Below are 12,824 nucleotides of genomic sequence, written 5' to 3' on the forward strand. Positions count from 1 at the left end.
TTTAAAACCTCTCAGCTGATGTTTTATCTCCAGCAAGAAATATTGTCTATCCCCTGAGAAGTCATAAGTGCAATTTCCCTTTAAGGATACTTAAAGTGCTCTGAAATTAAATAACTATTCCAGTTTGCCATAACTGTTTCTTTCAGGTCTGTGATGGAGGTAGAGATCTGGTAACCCTGGCCAGTAGAAGATTTGCAGGCTCTGGGAACTGAAGGATGGGACTACCACCATTTCCTCTTTCAAGTTCCAATTTCAAGCCTTGATGGAAAGAAAAACAAATAATTGTGGGACTTGAAGAAAACCGCTTCGAGTGTTTGGGCTTCAATTACCTCATCTTTAAAAAATTAATTTAAAAACTAGGGGAATGTCAAGACTAGATTAGATCTGGAAGGTGCTTTCCTGCTTAAAATTCTATCATTCTAAAATCTTAACTATGACCATAAAAGCTGTGAATGAAATGAGTTCTTTGAATATGACGCATTTCAGCTGAACATATGGAATTGTAATTGGCAAGATAGGCCCCAAAAAAGGAAAGGAAAAAAAGTCATCCCATTGACTGGATTACAGCAAGAACAAGGCTTTTTTAGACTGCCTACTAAGCATTATTTATATCCTCAATGGATTACTTTACACTTTTTTTTAAAACAACAATCCATATATGGATATTTTAAATGATTGCCCATTAGTTCAATACAATCAATTCCACTGTTATATATATCAGGTACCTACTATGTAAAGAGACAATTTGAACTTTGGAGGATCCTAAGAAAAGGCTCAATCTCAGCCTTCAAGGAGTTTACAATCTAATAGGCAGAGTAGTTTTAGGGACTGATCTGTTCAGGAAATGTATATAGGATGTCCCAAAAGTCTTACTGTAGTTTTAAGTTAAATAAAATTATACCAAGGCTGTATAAACTGACAGCCTGGAATTGAACAGAGAAGAGTTGCTATGGGAAACCAACCTCCAGAATGGTTAAGGTAAGAAGTAGCCACCTCTTCTCTGCAAAATCCAAGATTTTAAGGATGAAATGAAGGGTTGGATTAGATGATGGCTGAGGTTCCTCACAACTTGAACATTCTGTGATTCTATTATTTTAGTATATAAATGTTGACTTATGGACTGTTGTGAATGGGAGATGGCATGATGTGAGGTGACATGAGGTTAAAAAAGTGTGATTATGCCCCAGTAATTGAGATTTATTTGGGAGAGTCCCAAAGGTAAATGAGAGAAGAGCAAATTGTTGTTGTCTAGTCATTTCAGTCATGCCCAACTCTTCATGGCCTCTTTTGGTTTTTTTTTTTGTTTGTTTGTTTGTTTTGTTTTATTGCAAAAATATTTGAGTAGTTTGACATTTCCTTCTCTAGCTCATTTTACAGATAAGAAAACTGAGGATTAAGTGATTAGCTCAAGATCACACATTGAGTAAATGTCTAAGACCAGATTTGAAATCAGGAAGAGGAGTCTGATAGCTTTAAACAAGTGTTCCTGAAATCAACAGAGAGAATAGGCTCTAAAGTTGGATCAAACAGTTTATCTCCAAATAGCCTATACTTATGTGACAACCTATTCATTAAAGAATATTAATTGCATTTTTCCCATTATATAAATGTTGTTATTTATTTCATTTCAGTCATGCCTAGTCATTTTGACCCCATCTGGGGTTTTCTTGACAAAGACGATGGAGTGGTTTGCCAGTTCCTTCTCCAGCTCATTTTACAAATGAGAGCCTGAAATTAACAGGGTCAAGACAAAAAGAAAGTGTGAGTCCACATTTGAACTCAAGCCTGATACGCTATCCTCAGTACCACCTAACTGCCTTCTATATACATGTTTTCATTTTACTATAGATTAGCCCTGGAAGGAACCTCAGAGGCTACCTAATCCAACTTCCTTCCTAATTTATGAGGAAATGAAGGCCCAGAAAAGTCAAACGACTTCCCTAGGTCACCCTTACAAACATTTTTTGTGTTTTGGACTTTATGGGGGAAAAAAAAGAATTGGGCAAAGATCTGGGCAAACTGACTTATGAGAGTTGCAGATCCCAAAAGCCAAGGTCTACAGACTCCCAGTATGATCTGCAACTCCAAGTTTTGGAGGTCACAGATATTTATAGCATAAGTAAAAGCATAGGCAGTGCTCCAGCATCTTTTCCAAGAAAACCCCAAATGAGGTCATGAAGAGTTAGATGTGACTGAACAACAACAGCAACCATGATGATGATGCTTAAAGAGGAGTTGAGGAAAGAAGAGAATGCAAAAATTCACAGGAGAGAATTCAAGGTTGACCGAAGGCAGTGATGTCTGTCTGTCTGTCTGTCTGTCTATCTATCTATCTATCTATCTATTGATCGATCGATCAATCTATCTCAATTTAAATTTATCTTCTAAAAAAGCAATTTGGATTTTTTCAAAAGAACTACTGAGGCATATGCCCCAAGGATGTCAAAGCCTATCAGAGTACCGATCAGAATATTTGAAGTAGCCTTTTCTGGGGTAGCAAAGAGCTGCCAAAAAAAAAAGAAGAAGAAAGAAAGAAAAAAGAAAAAAGGTAGATGACATCTGTTAGGGAATAACTAAACAAATTGTGCTACAAAGAGGGATCAAATATGAATACACTATAAGAAACAACAAATATGAAAGATTTAGAGAAGAATGAAAAGACTTATATGAACAAAATGAAGCAATCAGAACTAGGGAAACAATAGACACAATGCCTGCAATATTGTAAATGGAAAGAATAATAACAATAAAACAATAACAACAAAAGAAAAAGTTGAATAACAGAATAACCAAATCTCATCCCAAAAAAAGAGTTGAGAAAATGTATCTCTATCCTGTCTTTCCACAGGTGGAGGAGAATGGGCATGAATATTTGCATAGATCACTGACACAGTTGATTGGTTATTTGGCTTTGCTGAACTGTGTTTTCTCCTTTAAAAAAAATTGTTATAAAGGATGACATGACGGTAAGAAAGGGGGACAGGAATTCATATGCATGTACATACTCCATAATATACATATGCATGTGAGCAAGTCATAATATGCATATAAATGCATATAATTATATCACGTACATATGGCAAATGAATATTATTATATTTTATATTATATAAATATATGTGATTATATATTGAATATATGACATAGAAAATATATAATTACATATAATTAACACCTAAATATAATGCATATAACTAATACATAATACAATTAATACATACATAATAATACATAATCAGTTCAATTACATTTAATTATTCCATAATCAATACATATAATTAATATATAGATATAATTAGCAAATACATTATTCTTATAAAGAAATGTATATAATCACTATATTACTTCTATATAAATTATATATGTAATGGTTACATAATTACATTTAATTTATGTATAATTGCATGTAATTAATATGTGGCATATATAATTCATAAATATATATAACTTTTCCATACATATATGATGGCAAGTCATAACATTAATGTGTATATATATGTGCATATAATTATATACAATTTATATATAGTCAAAATTACATCTATAAGTTGTTCATCTATATACATGCATATATATGTTACATAACATATATATACATAAATTATATAATTATACATAATTTGTACAAATATATCTATATAATTATATACATACAGTAAAATTTACATATATAAGCTATTGTCCATCCATATACATACATACATACACACATACACACATACATACACACATACATACATACATACATACATACATATGGCATATATATGACAGCAAGTCATAACATATATGTCTCTCTAAAAAAGAAAGCTATAAAAAAGACAAATTTTCCCCAAATCTCGCTTATTCCTTTTTGCTCATCCTTGAAGCCCTAGTTAAGGTCCCCCCCATATTTTCCTAGATTGCTTATAGTCTGTACCCTAATACCAGGATTAATCACTTAAATTCTGCCTTATTGTTCAAATGGGCAAAACACAGACTCTTTATTACACTTAATTACAGATGTTCTTGTTCACAAGTTATTTCATATACTAATAGAGAAGAAGCTCCCTGAGGGCAGGAATTATTTTCCCAACTCCTACCCTGTCTCTCACATATCAGACTCCTAATAAGCTTACTGATTGATTAGAATGTGTATGTCTTATCTCTCTAATTTGACTATAAGCTCCTTTAGGAACAGGGAATGTGTCTTCCTTCTCATGCACCAGAGTATTCAGCATAGAAGAGACATACTAGACATCTTGCTAGGGTTCATTCCTCAAAGGGTCAAAAGGAAAGGGTCAAACTGGGTGACTTCTGAGGTGCCTTCCAGGTCCACTGCTGAACTCTCATATTCTATATAAATGTGCCTGTTTGACTTAGATTATAAGATTTTAAATGAAAAAAATGTTGTTAATATGTTGAGAGCAGCTAGACACAGTAGATGGGAGCCCCCATCCTGGAGTCAGTAGTCTCCCCTCCCTGAGTTCAAATCCAACCTCAGATACTTCCTAGCTGGGTGACTCTGAACAAGTCACTTAACCCTGTTTGCCTCAGTTTCCTCATCTATAAAATGAGCTGGAGAAGGAAATGGCAAACCAGGCCAGTGTCTTTGTCAAGAAAACCCCAAATAGGGTGCCAGAGTCAGACACGACTAAAACAACTGACCAACAACAAATTAACTTTATTCATAAATATGCTCTTCTCTGACCCCAGGCTCATACAGATCCTGACATTAACAGAGTTTATCTACACAGTCATGGTCCTGATCAGAAAATCAAGTCCATGAGTACATTACTTGCCCAGAGTCTCATACTGCAGTCAAACTTTCTGGGTTGACCTGGTACATGGCTTTAGTCCATGCTGAGCCAACTCCTCCCAAAGTCCCCTCCTCTAAGGGGGGAAAAACACAGTCTGAGAAGTAACCCGAAGGCCGTGGAGGGGACAGGCTGGTTACTCTTGCTATTATCACTGCAGCAAGATGGATGGTGTAGCTGAGGGCGGTCATGGGGCCACCAACAGCTGGAGTTACATCTTCGTGGTGTAGGCAAGAGCCAGGAGTGGAAGCTCAACTCACAGAATAAAAGGGTTGAAAGAATCCCCAGAAGGTCATCTAGGCTGTTTAATGATTCCAACTTCAGATAGAATCTTACTTTGACTATCCCAGAGGAGATTTTCCTCCTCTAGAGGGTCAATTAGAAAAGAGTTAGTAAAGGCTGGTGGCATTTATTCCATCCTCCTCATCCCTAACCCATAAATTACAGCTTTGATCTTTCTGCAAATATAAAGACCTATTGTGCTTTTCCTAAAGTACAGAGTGTTAGACATGGAATAAGGAAGACCTGAGTTCAAATCCTGATTTAGACACTAAGTGACTATATGATTTTGACCAAGTCACTTTATTTTTCTCTCTCTCAGTTTTCTCACTTGTAAAATGGGGGTGATAATGGCGCGTAATTCCCAGGGGTATTATGAGGACAAGAACCAACCTGTCCAGATTTATCACACAGTTTTCATGACTCCAAATAAACTGGCCTCACCTTTCCTCACACGTGACATGCTATTTGAGGCTCTTGATCCCTGTGCCTGAAATGCACTCTTTCCTAATCCCTGCATCTTAGTATCCCTTCAAAGATCATCTGAAAGTTACCTCCTACATGAAGACTTTTCTGATTCTCCCTCTCAGCTAATATCCACCTCACCCTGAAATGCCTTTGTAAGTACTTTGTGAGTCTGTGTGTGACAGAGAGAAGAGACAGAGACAGAGACAGAGACAGAGACAGAGAAAAACAGAGAGACACAGAGAGAGACAGAGAGAAAGAGGGAGAGATGGAGAAAGACAGAGGCAGAGACAGAGACAGAGACAGAAAGAGACAGAGACAGAGACAGAGAGACAGAGACAGAGACAGAGACAGAGAGAGAAAGAGAGAGATGTCTTCTAATAGAATACAGGCTCCTTCAAGTCAGGGGCTGATTTTCATTTGTCTTTGTAGCCCCAGTGCCTAGAATAAGGTACACCTTATTAATGATTGTTGATGGACTGAGTGATATAGAGATTGCATCAGTGTTCCCATTGCAATGATAAACATCTACTAATGTTAAAACAGCCAGATGGCACAGTGGCTAGATAGAATGTTGAGCCTAGAATCAGGAAGACCTGCATTCAAACCCTGCCCTAGACATTTGCTAGCTGTAGGTCCCTGGGCAAGTCATTTAATCTCCCTCTGCTTCCATTTCATCTATAAAATGAGAATAATAATTATAACAGCTCCCTCAAATGGTTATGTTATGAGGATAAAATAAGATAAAGAGCTTTGCAAATCTTAAAGCACTTTATAAATGGCAGTTATTATAATTATTAGGAAAGGGTGACAGACTGGTTTTGTCCTCTAAGGACTAGCTGAGCTTTGTCCAAAGATCATCTCCTTCAGATTATCCATGAGATGATGATTTGCAGTCTGTTTCAACAAAAGGAATACCTCCTATAACAGTGAAATCCATGAACTTGCAGTATTTCAGTTCGATATCCAGTTCCAGAGAGGTCTTCCTCATCAGTTTAAATCTGCTACCTTTTCTTCTCCTCTTGGAACAGACAGGCAATAGTTGGTCTCCATAGTAGTTGGTGCTTCAGTTAGAGTATATAAAAATTGTTATTAAGCTACAACTCAGGGACAGAAAGAAAGAGAAGAAATAAAGGAGGAAAAGGAGAACAAAAAATAACAAAGTGCCTATTCAATCTAGAAACTGAACAGCTGTCTCCAAAAATAGCCATGTGACATTGGACAAATCATTTGCCTCCATGGGTCTCCCTTTCCTTGGCTCTAAAATTCAAAAAATAATGCATCTTATTTTAAACCCTCACCTTTCTCTAGAATCAAAATTGTTTATTGGTTCCAAGGCAGAAGAGGTGTAAGAGCTAGGCAATGGGGGTTAAATGACTTGCTCAGGGTCACATAGCTAGGAAGTGTCTGAGACCAGATTTGAACTCAGGGTCTCCCATCTCGAGATCAAGTTCTCAATCTACTGAACCACTTTCCTGCCTCCTTATACCATTTATCTTGCAGAGTACTTATGAGGCAAGCACTTTCTAAACCTTAAGGGCCTAAATAAATTTGAGTTATGAATATAATTTTCTGTGGAAAAAAACACATTGAGATAATTTTGAAAGGGCACTTGGAGTCATTCTGGCATATCTGGTTTTCTCTCCACCTTTAATTTTCCATAACTCCATATGTTTGATTTCATCCCCTGCTTCCCCTCAGAAAAGACACACAGAACCAGGTTAAGCAATGATGTGTTGAAGGGCAACCAGGTGTAAAACAGTCACATTTCCCAGAAGAGATTACTGACATCTGAAGCATAGCTGTGATGAATGGTGCTCCCACCAGGGCTTGATCCAGATGTGCTGTCCAGGGACCTATTCCAAGAACATAGCTTGGAAAATTTAACTGTGGGTATGGTATTTTTCTTGTACCACATAATCTCTCCAAATGAGTTAGAATAACTCAGGAGGGGGAGATGTGATCCCTAGGTAAAGCAGATAAAGGCTCTGATAGCCAGGAAAGAGACCACCAAGTGTCTCAAGAAAATCACATAGAATGATACTTTACCTTATAGATAAATCTACCTCATTAGTTTATTAAGGAGACTTTTTAAAAAAGAAAGAGAGTGTGGCTTAATAATGAGTGAGCTAGCCTTGAAACCAGAAAGACCCAAATTTAAGTTGTTGTTTGTTTTGCTTTGTTTTGTTTTTTTCCCATATTCTTGGCAGATCTCTAAGCTTTTGAGTTGAAAAGTCCAACTCCCTTATTTACAGATCTGGAAACAGACCCAGAGAGATCGAATGAAGCTGTGTAAGAAAAGGCATTCAGATTTCCATTTCTCCCAGTTTAGCACCATGGCAGGAGTTTATGCTTTCAGACAGTGATAGTGAATCTATAGAACAGGTGCCAAAAATGGCATGCAGAGCCCTCTCTGTGGGCATACCTACAGTCACCCACCAGAGTTCATTACTAGAAAGCCAGAAGGATTCAAGGAGGAACTGTTCTCCTCCCCTTCTTCATGCTCCTGAGAACATTCCTCACTTCCCCCTCCCCTCTGCCCAGCAGCCAATGGCAGCACTTCCTCCCTCCCCTGTCTGGGGTAGAGGGGGCAGGGGGAGTGAGAGGGATGGGGTGGGGGTAGGGTACAGCACTTGATCTCTGAGAGTGGCAGGAAGACACTTGGTCTGGAGGGTGGGATGGGGGTGGGGCCTGGCACTCCAGCTCCAAAAGGTTCACCATCACTACTTTAGGCTTTTACTCAAGGAAAAGAGATCCACTCAGGGATGATAGTGAAGAAGAGGAGGTAGTTAGGGCAGTCACATGGCTTGGTGGATAATGTCCAACCTGGAGTCATGAGGACCTGGGTTCCCATCTGCCAAGTCACTTAACCTCAATTGCCTAGCCCTTCCCAGTCTTCTGCCTTGGAAACCATACTATATCAATTCTGAAACAGAAAATCAGGGTTTTTAAAAAAAGAAGACGGGAAGGAGGAATAGAACTATGGGCATCATAAGTTCACTCGAGTCATAAGACCTGGTTTTAACTTCCAAATCCACCACTTCTAGTTCTTTGTGACCTTAGGCAAATCTCTTTACCCCTCTGAAACCCAGTGCCATTCCCTGTCAAGTGGAGATAATAGTGCATGCATGACCAATCTTACAGAACCATTGTGAGCAAAGCACTTCTTAACCCTTTAATTGTCATAGAAATGTGAGCTGTGCTGCTGCTGGGTTTTTGGTTGGTTGGTTTTTGTTGTCGTGGATGATGATTGTGTTTTTTTTGTCTCCTTTGTTTTGTTCCTACTCTTTATTTTTGGTTGCTAGAGTGTTATGGAGAGTAAGCTAGCCCTGGAGTCAGGGAGACCTGGGTTCAAGTTATACCTCTGACATATACTTGACCATTTGACTCTGGGCTAGTTAATAAACCTCTCTGTGCTCTCAGGAAATGTTCTAAAATTGTAGGTTGCATGGTAGGAGTTTCTTCATCAGGAATTCCACATACCATGGAATCCCAGGTCTGGTCCAAAAGTTATCACTATGATCACAGTTCAGGAATAAAGCCTAGTGGCATTGCTGATGGTAGAGGCGGTCAAGAGGAGATATGGGCAACATGGAGATGGACATAGCAGTTTATCACCCAGGATGCCTGCCAGAGTCCCTAGCATACCCTTACTTTTTGTTGTTATGCAGTTGTTTCACTTGTGTATGCCTCTTCATGACCCCATTTGGGGTTTTCTTAGCAAACATATTAGAGTGATTTGCTGTTTCCTTCTCCAGCTCATTTTATAGACACAGCAAATGGGGTGAAGTGACTTGGCCAGGGTCACACAACCAAGTATCTGAGGCCAGATTTGAACTTATAAAAATGAATCTTACTGACTTCAGGCCAGCACTCTGTACTATGCTGCACCTAGTAGCCTTACTGAAAGAAAACATGCAATTAGCTAACATCACAGCTATTTTTTAAGATCCTCAGAGGTCAAGACCAAACCCCCTCATTTTATGGAGGAGGAAATGGAGGACCAGAGAGGTTAAGCAACTTACCCAAAGTCACACAAGTAATAAGTAAAGAGGTAGCACTTGATTCCGTAACCTCAGATTTCAGATCCACTGTACCCAGATGCTTCTGCTCCTGGGTCCGATCTGGTTTTCTCTGTTAGGGGATCATAGAATCAGAGCTCTAGAGCTAAAAGAAACCTGAGATGTCATCAAATCCAATCATCTCATTTGAAGGATGGGGAAATTGAGACCCAGAGATTTTCAATGTTTTGCCCAACATCTTCCAAGTAGCATCAGAGGGAGGATTTGAACCCAGAGCCTCTAACTCAACTGCTAGCTCCCTTGTTATTATACTACACTGCTTACAAGTGTTGTTTTACTTTTTTTAAAAAACCCTACCTTCTATCTTGATATCAGTTCTAAGAAAGAAGGGGCATATGGGCTAGGGAACTGAGGTTAAGTGACTCACCCAGGATCACACAGCTAGGAAGTGTCTGAGGTCACATTTGAACCCAGGTCCTCCTGACCCCAGCCTGGTGCTCTATCCATCTGCCTGCCCTTGTTGTCTAATTTTTAAAATCATTACCAAAAACAAAACAAAACCCACTTTCCTCCCATTTTGTCCTAGCTACCCCCCTCCCCTTTTTCTATAAGCAAAGGAAGTTGAAGGGATAGGCAACCTCTTGGTCCTTTTCCTTCAGGAACTGTGAAACTCTTCAAGGAGAATGGAAAAATCCAGCAGTCTGGCATCTGCTCCCAACCTGGCCTTCCCTGTGAGGAAAGAGGAGAGGCGACTCAAGGACGAGCCACAGAGAGGAAGCACCTTTCCCGGAAGCTGGGGAGCCGTGCCACCAAGTGACCTGTTTCTCCATCCTTCAGGAGAGGAAGAAGCTCCCAAGAGGGACCCTGGTCTGCCAGCCTCCTCAGCCCAGCTAAAGCATCCCGAGTTTCTGGGTGTGGGTCAGGGCTTTCTCCTTCAGCATCATGGCTGCCCTTCTCACTCCTTCTCTGTTTGTCCAATGCCATTGACTCTGGCCATTCTTTTTCTTTTCTCTCCCTCTCGGTGCCATAAAAGAGGCTTTGTTCTGATCAGGGGAGACCCCAAAGGTCAAGCCTGCTAGTATTTTCACAGCTGACCCACGGACTTCCCACAGGGGAAGATGCCTAGAGACACAGTCTGAAGGACGAGTAGAAGCAAGCACCTGCCCTTTCTGGACCTTCGCTTCTTCATCAGTAAAATGGGCTGTGGTGGGGGGAGAATTTAACTTAATGTTCCAGAAAGCAGAACATTCTGTCCTAACGAACCAGAGCAAAAATTTTAATAAGTTCACAGATTTAGAACCAGAAGGGACCTTGGAAGTCATCTAGTCCATCCCCATTATTTCACAGATGAGGAAATTGAGATTCAAAGAGGTTAAGTGACTTACCTTGGCTCACATAGCTAGTTACAGCTCAGGAATTAAGGGGGAGTTGGGTGGCTCCATGGTCATGGGATCGAATCTGACCTCAGACACTTCTCAGCTGTGTGACCCTGGGCAAGTCACTTAACCCCCATTGCCTAGCCCTTGCCATTCATCTGCCTTGGAGCCAATTCACTGTATGGATTCCAAGAGGGAAGGAAAGGGTTGTTTCTTTTTTTTTTTAAAGCAGGTCTTCTGCCTTCAAATTCCAGGTTTTTCTCACTGCACTGTCTGCTCCTAATGCAAAGTTTGAAAACTCTGCTTCCAGCTTCCTACAAATACAAGATAATAATCTCATTTCCATAAATCTTTAAGGTTTTTTATTATTATATGTATTATATTAGTAGTAGTCTCTTGGTAACCGAGTATGACGATTGTCTTTGTGCTTTTTCATCTATGGTGTATAGATGAGCGTGCACAAAGACACTTGTGCGTGAAGGAGATTTAAGTGGAAAAGTCGATGCACAGATTCAGTCCCACTCTCTCGGCGTTGGAAGCCTGGGTCCAGTGGCACGAACAGTCGTTACACCTGGAGACTTCCTCAGCTGCATTGGATGGCCGTGTTGTCCTTTGTGCTCCAACACGCCCTAAGCACTCCACAGTGCTTTGCTGCGTCGCCATCTCAGCCGTTGAACCTTCTTATTGGTTTCTTCCATCTGTTGAGTCGAAGCAGTCTTCACATGCTGGGTGAGCAAAGCCCTGGTTCACCAGGGGTCTACAACCCGATGGCTACCCTCACAAGGTTTAGCCAGCCTGTTGAAGCCGGGGTGTGGCCGCTGCCTCATGCTAGCAGCTACTGGGAGCCACAAGTGAGAGCTGGGTGTCAGGTAAGGGTCAGAGTCTGGAGAGCTGCCCTAGAAGGGCATGATAAGCCCTCCATACCAGAGATACTACCCCTCCCTGAGCACCCCATACACCCCATTAAATATAAATTAAAAATATACACACCAAATGGTATAGCATCCACATTACCAAAGGAAAAGTTACAGGAGTTACAGTAGTAAATAAAGAGTAAAATATTGCTAGTAAGGGACCTTAATCTTCCTCTCTCAGAAGTAGATAAATCCAACCAAAAATAAACAAGAAATAAATAAAGGAGGTAAATAATACTTTAGAAAATATGCAAGTGATAGACATCTGTAGAAAACTGAAAGGGAATTGAAAGGAATATACCTTTTTTTCAGCAGTATATAAAACCTTCACAAAATCTGATGAGATAACAAGGCATAAAAATTTCACATCCAAATGTAGAAAAGTAGAAATATTAAATGCATACTTTTCAGACAATAATGAAATAAAAACTACATTCAAAAAGGGCAAAAAAAGATGTATTATATTACATCATATTATATCATATCATTGTATCATACTGCATTTATTGTATTATTATGATCTACTATATTATATTGATATAAAATATATATTGTATTACATATTTTTATTAAACTTGCATTTCTATGGTGATTTAATGAGCATAGAGAGCTTTCTTTACAATAATCCTGTGCTATAGGGAACATATTATTATCCTCATTTTGCATTTGAGGAAACTGAGGATCAGAGAAAGCTTCAGCGTAAGTAATTTGGCCATCATTATGCAGCTGTTGTGAGTCAGTTAGGACCCAAAAGTTATATGAGAAGGGACCTTCCTTTTTTCTTTAAAGAGGTGGGGAACTACAGGTTAGAAATATTTCATATAATCTCCAACTTGGTTGTTATGCCGGTTATTTTTCACGAAGTGTTAGTTTTTATTTCTTTTTCAATCATTCTTTGTTTTAAGGGATCCATCTCTATGAAGGGAGGGACATATTAAGAAGTGTAGGTACGTATAAGTGTACCTTAAAAAC

This window comes from Monodelphis domestica, chromosome 7, assembly GCF_027887165.1.
Source record: "Monodelphis domestica isolate mMonDom1 chromosome 7, mMonDom1.pri, whole genome shotgun sequence".
In the NCBI taxonomy this organism is placed as follows: domain Eukaryota; kingdom Metazoa; phylum Chordata; class Mammalia; order Didelphimorphia; family Didelphidae; genus Monodelphis; species Monodelphis domestica.